We start from the raw sequence: 9,995 nt of genomic DNA on the forward strand, positions 1-9,995 counted from the left end.
GGAAATCTTTCCCACATACTAGTGGCTGCCCCATCTTACAGACATCACTTTCTCTTACATTTTGGATTTTGTTCAGGTATCAGGTAACTGTGGACCACAGGGGAAACAGGGCCCCTTCCAGCCTCAACCTTCATTAATCTTACATCATTCATTGTAATTCCATTTCTTTGCCAGCAACTGCTGAGGAATAGGTTGCCTTGAATATCTGGCAGAGCAGATTGGAGGGGGAAAATTCAGGGCAAGCTTTTCTTATACGTAAAAAGAAATTGAAGCTGGGTACGGGTGGTATGCCTAGCATCCTAACTACTGAGAAGACTAATATGTCAGGATTGTGGTTCAAAACCATCCTGGGCAGACAAGTCTTGAAAAAACTCTTCTCTCCAACTAACCCTTCATTGCAACTACACATATGGAGAAAGCCTAGATCCTGAATTTTTTGGTACTTCCAACTTAACCCACTTGGGAACCTCCCTACCTCCCTACTTGTCATTAAATAAGTTCACCAATAAAATAAAGTGGGAAAAAGATAATATGGACAGAAGGCGTGTTTCATTTTTTACTTTTTTGTGGTCATGGGGCTTGAATGCAGGGCCTGCTTGCTGCCCTGAGCTTTTTTCTCTCATGGTTAGTGCTCTACCAGTTTGAGCCATACTGGCACTCCTAGCTTTCTGGTGGTTAATCGGAGATAAGAATCTCATAGACTGGGGTTGGGAAGGTGGCTCAGTGGTAGAGCACTTGCCTTGCATGCATGAGGCCCTGGGTTCAATTCGTCAGCACCACATAAGCAAAAAGACAAAAGCAGGAAGTGGCACTGTGGCTTAAGTGGTAGAGCACTAGCCTTGAGCTGAAGAGCTGAGGGACAGTGCCCAGGCCCAGAGTTCAGGCCCCATGACCACACCAAAAAAAAAAAAAAAGAATCTCATATCTCAGCCTTATGATTAGTATTACAGAAGTGAGCCACTGCCTTCTGGTTGGACAAAAGGTTTTGATAAATGCAGTGACATAGTTAACCTCCCAAACACTGTATTAACTAAAAGAAGCCAGAGGTAAAAGGCCATTTATTGTATGATTCCACTGATATAAAATATGTGTAGAACAGGCAAATCCATAGAGACAGAGTAGATTGGTGCTAACAGGAATTAGGAGCAATGTAATGTTGGAGAATTACTCCTTAATAGGTCTTCTGTAAGGTAATAAAAATACTCCAGAAATAATGCAACAGTAACACAAAATTGTGAATTGCTAAATGTCACTGATTTACACATTTCACATTGTGAAAATAATAATTTTTAACCACAACTTAAGGAGAAAATGTACTTTGTACCCAGATCAAGATTTGAACCCTGTCCTGCCACCCATTAACTCTGTGATTTTGGACACGTATTTCTTGGCCTTGTTTTCTCATCCATAAAATGGAGACATCACAGTCCCTACCTCCAAGGGCTACTTTGAAGTTGGAATGAGATCATTCATATACAGTGATCAGCACAGTGCCATCACATAATAACTCATCATGAGAAGTCTTGTTATTAAATGTTATTAGTGTCATTCATCATCGATCACATAATTTTCAGTCAGACTTAATAGCAGATAGAGTCATCTTAAATTTTCTTAAGATTTGTTTTTGTTTCTGTTTTGGGGCTTGATCATAGAGCCCGAGCGCTGTCGCTGGACCTCTTTGTGCTCAAGATTAGTGTTCTACCACTTGAGACACAACTCTATTCCCAGTTTTTGAGTGTCTAATTGGAGATAAAAATCTCATGGGGACTTTTCTGCCCATCCAGCGTCAAATCTCAATCCTCAGACGTCAGCCTCATGAGTAGCTAAGATTAGAGGTGTGAGCCACCAGCACCCAAATTCTGAAGTTTTCTTTTTTGAATTGTGCTGATACTGGGTCTTGAATTCAGGTCCTCTCATTCTTGCTTTGCTTTTTTTTGTGAAGTTTGACATTCTACCACTTGAACCACAGCTCTACTTTTGGCTTTTTCCTGGTTAATTAGATATAATAGTCTCACGATTTTCTACAGAGGCTGGCTTCTAACCTTGATCTCCGATCTTAGCCTCCTAAGTAGCTAGGACCACAGGTGTGAACACAGGTGTGAACTACCAGAAGATTATTTTTTTGGTCTGTTCTTTTTTGGTTGTGGGAATTGAACCCAGGACACTGTGCTTGCTAGACAATCACTTTGCCACTGAGCTACATCCCATCCTGAAGATTCTTTATGCAACAACATTAATACCTGTACAAGAGACCATACTTTGTGAAGAACGGTAGCAAGCCAATGTTGTCTCTGGTACCTTTAAGCTGTCACTATACTACCATAAAACCATCCACTTGAGAGAAGGAGTTATTGTTTTACTATTGGACTTCTGGAATCAGACAACGTCCCCCAGTTATTCCTATTTTCCTTCCAGCAAGGTTAGCATACAAGTTCTTAGGGCTTGTCCTATGAGCATTGAATCTTAATGTCCAAATCACAAAGGACCATAATAACTGTAAGTAAACCAATCCTATTTGCTTCAGAACTAAGAACTGCTTTAAGATGGCTGAAATGGAGATAAGTTGTCTCTTGCTGATATTATCTGGTCACTGGTTTCTGAATTTACTGTAGACCTTATAATAATAGGTCTCACCTATTTTACTGATCATTTTTCTGCTGGGAGATTGCAATCTTAAATACATTCATGAAATACAATCAGACTGCATTAGCATGAGTTACTCACAACACTGTGTTTGATGTGATCAATTTTGCAAACATCAAATAACTCAAGATGTGAAAATGATCTGTAGTAATTATAAATAAATACACACATCCCCATGAAGTAGAAAATATATATATATAATATTATATATATCCCAGTGGTTATTACAACCAATGGATACAGAGTTAAGGTAAACTGTACACAAAATGTAAAATGCTTTGAGTTTCAAAAGTTTCATTAAATATAATATAAAATTGCCAAGTACCAGTGGCTCATGCCTATAGTCGTAGCTAATCAGGAGGCTGAGATCTAAGGATTGTAGTTCAAAGCCAGCCCATGGCAGAAAGTCTATGAGACTTTCATTTCCAATCAACCACAAAGAAGGCCCCAAGAGGAGCCATGGCTCAAATCTTAAGCTGAAAAGCTTAGAGGCAGTGCCCAAGCCTTACATGAAAGCCTTGGTGCCAAAATCTTCAGATAGACTTAGAATTTAATTCAATTGAGAGTTCAACTCTCAATAGTTACTCCTTGCAATTACATTTTGGTGAAGCCAACGAAGAGCAGCTTCAAGCGCCTTGAAAGTCACCTTTCTTTCTGTAATTATTTATTCTCTGGATGAATGAATTTCTTGTTTGTGTGTCTTTGCTCAAGGCAAATATTTTTAATGTGTTAAAATTATATAAAGGGCTAGGTGCCTGTGACGTATTCCTGTATCCTAGTTACTCAGGAGGCTGAGATCTGAAGTTTAAGGTTCAAAGCTAGCCCAGGTAGGAATGGCCATGAGATTCTTATCTTCGATTAACCACCAAAAGCCCAAAGTGGAGTTGTGGCTCAAGTGGTAGAGCACTAGTCTTGAGCACAAAATCTCAGGGACAGCACCCAGATCCTGAGTTCAAGCCCCAGGACAGGCAAAAAGAAAAAAAGCATAAAAATTCAACAAATTAATATATGACAAACAAGATACATCACAGGATCAAGTGGATGTGATACTGTTTATTTTTGCTGGTAATTGCAGCTGAATCTTATACAGTGCCTACTAAGTGCCAGTCATACTTCTGACCTGCTCCTGGAATCCATGTATCTCCTTAATGACATGGATGCCTTCATTTCCCCATGTTCTGTGGCATGAGTGTTCTAAGAAGAAGAGCTAGGTTTGTCAGTCCAGGGAGAGTGTACTGAGTCTTCTCTCCTGACCTGGTGTTTTAGTGATAAGCACTGAGCTAAAAGTTGGGGTTTTAGTAGGGCAAGCTCTTCTTAAAGACCTATTTACAATAATAATGGGAACCAGTGCTCAAGCCTGTAATCCTAGCTACTTAGGAGGCTGAGATCTGAGGATTGCTTGTGCAGACAAGTCCATGAAACTCTTATCTCCAATTAACCAGAAAAAGAAGTATGGCTCAAGTGGTAGAACACTGCCTTGAACAAAAAAGCTAAAGCCTCACAACCAACCAAAAATAAAAATAGAAATGAAGGAGGAGGAGGAGGAGAAGGAGGGGCAAGAGCAGGAGGAGGAGGAAGGCCTATGTAAGCAAGGAACAAACAATATTGTTAGCTGGAGGTACTGTTTTTCAGAAACACCTTAAAAGCAGACTTCTGTATAGATCCATAATTCTATCATTAATCCAAATTATATAAAGGAGCTAGTGGGTACAGACAAGATACTTAGATCCTCCAAAATACTGTTTTGCTATCTGAAAACTATACCAGGTCACTGCTAATGCTGGATTGTCTAAGATGCTGAAATATAGCTGCCATTCTACATCTATTTCAAATTTGTGTTCAGAAGTAAGCTAATACCTTTCTCCTCCAAGGATGATTTGTTGACCGGCAGAATTTCAGGCCTACCTTAAGAGCTGCCAAATATGAATTTATACTTTATAACATCCCTAGGAAATTCCAGTGCTCTGTAAAACTTGAGAAGCTTTTAGCTAGAGCAAAAAAATACAAAGTCAGCATTTGGATCTCTCAGAACCATCTTTTGGGAGCCCAATCATCATGTACGGCTGAGATATTTGCGTTGGTCATTTTTGTGTAGTTATATCCATGTTATTAGAGATGTTAGTTCATCATGGTTGAGGGTGGGATAGAGTAGAGCAGCCCACATCACGAAGGCCACGATGCAGAGAAAGGAGAGGAAACTGGAGACCCTGTATAACCTCAAAGCCTCCGCGCTGCCCAACTTCCCCTGTAACCTACTTCCTCCAGGCAGTCCTCCCTCCCAAAGATTCCATGGTCTCACAAAACAGCAGCACTAGTTGAGCAGTATGCCTTGAAAATATGAGCTGGTGGGGGACATTTCATATTAAGGTATAACATTCTGACCCTGGGCCCTGCAGGCTCATGTTCCTCTCACAAGGCAAATTCTCCAAGACTCTCCAAAGTCTTAACAGTTCCAACAATGGTCAAGAGTCTAAATATAAAGTCTTTTATAAGGCTCAGGGAACTTTAGACTCCTGTAAAAAAAAAACAGTAAAATCATAAATACTTCTTCTGGATTCTGGTGCTCACATCTGTAATCTTAGCTACTCAGAAGGCTGAGATCTGATGCTGCTTGTGGTTCAAAGGTAGCCTGAGCAGGAAAGTCAGTGAGACTCTTCTCTTCAATTAACCGCCAAAAAGCCAGAAGCAGAGATGAGTCAAGTGGTAGAATGATAACCTTGAGTATAAAAGCTCAGGGATAGTACCCAAGCCCTGAGTTCAAACCCCAGGACCATTACGTACATGCATACACACACACACACACACACACACACACACACACACACACACACACACACACACACACACACATACTCACACACACACACATACAGAAGAATTTTTGTTTTTGGCTGGGCAATGGATGGATCTGATGTGCAGCAACCAGGCTCAGAAAGATAAGGAGCTCATGTCTTCTCTCATATGCAAATCTTTTTAAACTTCTTTTTTGTTGCCAATACAGGACCTTGAATTCAGGGTGCTGTCCCTAATTTTTTTCACTCAATGCTAGCCCTCTACCACTTGAGCTACAACTCCATTCTTAGGTTTTGGCTGGTTAATTGGAGATAATAATATCACAGACTTTCTTGCCTGACTGGCTTTGAACTACAATCAGACCTCAGCCTCCCAAGTGACTAGAATTATGGCCATAAGCCACTAGTGCCTGGAACACATGTGGGTCTTACACCTAAAACAAATATATATAAATACATACAGGTCTTACCAAACTTACTATGGTATAAGCTGGCATGACATATATCTAAAACATAAACATATATATGTAGATATATATGTATATATCTACATATATATATATATATATGTCATACCAAATTGACTAGAGTATGGTACAAGCTGTAGTGAGATTCCATACCATAACCCCATCAAAAAGCTAATAGTTTAACAAAAATGACTATCAAGAAACTGAAATGTGTCTTGACTAGAGCAGGTGGATGCTAATGGGAGTGGAAATGAATAGAGAGAAGAATGGTGGGAGAATGTACATATCAGTCTCAATAGATGTATGTGAAAATGGAACTTGGAAACTGAATGAGATAGGTGAGTTTGGGTTTGGGATAGGTGCAGGAACAGAAACTGATGGAGGGAGAATGATTGTTGAAGAAGCGCTATGCACATAAATCAAAACTCTTCTGTAAAACTATTTGAAGGTATCAATAAGAAACATGGTAAAAATTAGGCAAAATTCATCCAACAGGTCAAAAAAGACCCTGTGGATATTATGAGAGGTACAGGGAGAACATGCCCAACACCAGTGATTAGGGAAATGTGGATCCAAATTAACATTAAATTCATTAAAGTGACAAAATCAGAGAGGACTGATTGTGCTAGATTCTAAGAGGTGATGTGCTTAGAGTTTCCTGGAGGTTTACAGAGCAGAGGCTTGTTTTCCAAATGGCGGTGCAGGGAGATGGTATGCACCTCTAGCTCCCAAGTGCATGACAACAGCAGAAGGCAGTGACACACACCTATGTGCATACTACATTGCTCACCATAGTCAATGAAGCCAGAAGCACCCTAAGGACCCCTTGGCAGGTGACTGTGCACAGAGAACATCACATGTATGAACAGTGGAGTATTTAAACGCCATGGGCTGTACACAGAATATGTGCCCACACTGGAGTATTGACACATAGTGGGCTATACAGAGAACATGACATGCACACACAGTGGATTATTTACACATAATGAGACTCGGAGAACATGGTATATGCACACAGTGGAGTATTGACAAACAGTGGGCTGTACACAGAGACATGGCATGTGCACACAATGGAGTATTGACACACAGTGGGCTGCACACAGAGAGCACAGAGTGTGCACAAGTGGAATATTGACACACAGTGGACTGTACATGGAGAACACAGCATGTGCCCACAGCGGAGAACTTATACACAGTGGACTGTACATGGAGACATGACCTGTTCACACAGTGGAATTACAAACTGTGGACTATACACAGAGAACAGGGTGTGTACACACAGAGGGGTATTGATACACCATGGGGTGTACATGTAGAACACGGCCTGTGCATGCAGTGGAGTATTTACATACAGTGCACTGTACACGGAGAGCGTGGTGTGTCCATGCAGTGGAGTACTGACACACAGTGGGCTGTACATGGAGGACACAGTGTGGGCACACAGGGGAATACTGACACACAGTGAACTGCACACAGAGAACACAGCATGTACACCCAGGGGAGTATTGACACACAGTGGACTGTACACGGAGAACATTACATATACATATAGTGGAGTATTTACATACAATGGACTATACACAGGGAACATGATTTGTGCATGCAGTGGAGTATATACAAACAGTGGACTATACCCACAGAACATGACGTGTGATTGCAGTGGAGTATTCACACATAGTGGACTACGTGGAGAACACAATACATACATGCAGTGGAGTATTGATTCTGGGAAGAAAGGTAAGAGGCTGACTGTTGGGCCTACAATGGCCGTTCCTGAGAATGGTTGGCACTGAGGACCTCCTGGACTTCTCGGAAATCCTGTCTCCTCAATCCGGCTGCCTGAAACCTCATTCTGGCCCTCAGCCCCTCATCCCAGCTGCCAGGGGACCCCTGTTGGCCCTGGTCACTCATCTCATGGTGCCTGCAGATCCCACTGGCCAGCCTTGGGCCACTTTCCCTGGGTGGCCCAACACCCTATCTGGACCCCAGATCCTCTGCCCAGGTTGTCTTGAGATGCTGTCTGTCCCTTAGCCCATGACCTCCCTAACACCAGAGCTGGAAGACCTTTGACCCCTTGCCCTGGAGTTTTCCCAGTCTCAGCCAGCTGGCTCTTGGCCTCTTGCCAAGAACATGTCCAGCCCTCAGCCCCTAGACCTGGTCTGCCCAGACACCCTGCCATTTGCATTCCTCCTATTAGAGGCTCAGCATGCTCTGAGCTGTGCACTCCACATTGAAAGGGTTACCTTGGGGCTCAGGGTAGCCCACTGGGAGCTTCTCTCAAGTATGTAGACTCATGAAGGTACTGGTGTGGCCAGGCTGTGGCTGGCAGGCTTCCTGGCCATGTGTAGATGTCTTCTATGAAAGACATTTTGTTTTATTTTGTGAGAAATGAGACAGTGACTCAATCAAGCCCAGGCCATCCTTGAACTTACATTCCTCCTGAGGAAACCACCACACTGTGCTCATTTCTTTGCCACATTATAGGGGCAGTGTGCCTAACTCCCAGTGTGCTGCTGAGGAAATGCCTTGGGCAGTTGGCAGTGGGCAGGAGAAGCCACAAGGTCTCTGAATTGATGAAGTGGATGTGCAGCCTGGCCTGGCACCTTGTTGCAAGACTAGAGGGATCAGATTCCTGGAAGTTGAACATGCACAGTGTTTTGTTCTGGTAAGTTAGCCCAGGCAGGTGTCAGTGATGTGTAGGATAGGAGGACTTTAAATGTGGTTTTCATCCGGTCTTGACAACTGAATGGATTTAGGATTAGAAGGGGGGAGGGGTGACAGAGTTCAGTTGCCTCTGACCACATACATGTGCTCATGTGTCTATCCTCTCTGCCCACCCCATTTTTTCTTTGTGCTGTGTATGGGGAACTGATGCTAAAGCTCTTGTTAAATGTGGAATTCAGAGGTAAACAATCATTCTTCTCTTAACTATCTTGAGAACAGGGCTTGCTGTGTGCCTTAGGCTGGACTTTGGTGTAGCTTTCCTCATGCCTCTTTTTCCCAAGTGCTTGGATTATGGGGTGCCTGGCTCATTTATTTTAATTTTTTGGCAGTACTGGGGTTTGAACCCAGGGCATTGCCTTTGGTATATAGGCATTTCAACCTTAGAACCACACTTCCCACCTTGGCCCTTTTTCCATTATTTTTCTTATAGGTTCTCACTTCCCCCTTCCTTCTACCTATGTCTCCCAGGGAGCTGAGATTACAGAAATGAACTGTCATACTCAAAGGAGTCTAATTTTTAAAATCTTTTGAAGTATCCTGGTGAGAGAAGATTTTAGGATACGATTCTTTGTATTTTACTCTAAGCTTGCTGATTAGCCTAGCTTCTTTTGCCTTCTGATTGTTTTCATTAATTTATCAGAGATAGCAGGAACGAATAACCAGATCCTACAATGGCTACAAGATCTTATACATCTGACCTTACCTCTGCTCTTTCTTCTCTACTTCTACCTCTAGTTAGCCTGCTTTGAGCTTGAATTATGTTCCAGATTGGCTTTTTCCACTTCTGTTAACACAGAGCTATAAATTAGGCATACAAGTTTTGCTTTGACTTCAGTAGCAATAACAAAAATCACTTTTCTTGCAAAGATTACTTGTGTCAATTTTTCCTTGTTGTGGCAATTTTTAGGATGTAATATCACTTAAGTGTTAATACCGTTCAGTGTGTCAGCAGCAGGGATTCCTTTGCTTTGATCATTGTTCTAATTGTCTATATTGGATTTGGAACATTTCGGTGTTCATATTGTTGAGTCTTGAAGTCTTCCCTGTGTTCTAGAATTTCCTTAATCTACACCTGAGGTTTAGTTTTTGTGAGGCTTGTTGATCATGGATGTGTAGTTGTAAATCAGAAGGAGTGGTGGACTGGCTGTTGTTCACATTTAACCACTGCCCTTGTCCTGCCTTTGCAGGCATTGATTCTGACTCCCAGAGGCCATACATTTAGTGGGTATTCCTGTGGGGGTTGTGCCACCGGGTTGCTGACCACCTCTTCTGTGCCCCATTCTGTGCTTGGACTTGGTGGCACGCTTGTTTTCCTAATTTCTCTTTGGAAACAGACAGTCTTGGCTCAAATTACTGTGAAGATTGTACC

This window comes from Dipodomys merriami, unplaced genomic scaffold (assembly GCF_024711535.1).
Source record: "Dipodomys merriami isolate MVZ:Mamm:240054 unplaced genomic scaffold, mDipMer1.0.p SCAF_526, whole genome shotgun sequence".
Taxonomy (NCBI): Eukaryota; Metazoa; Chordata; class Mammalia; order Rodentia; family Heteromyidae; genus Dipodomys; species Dipodomys merriami.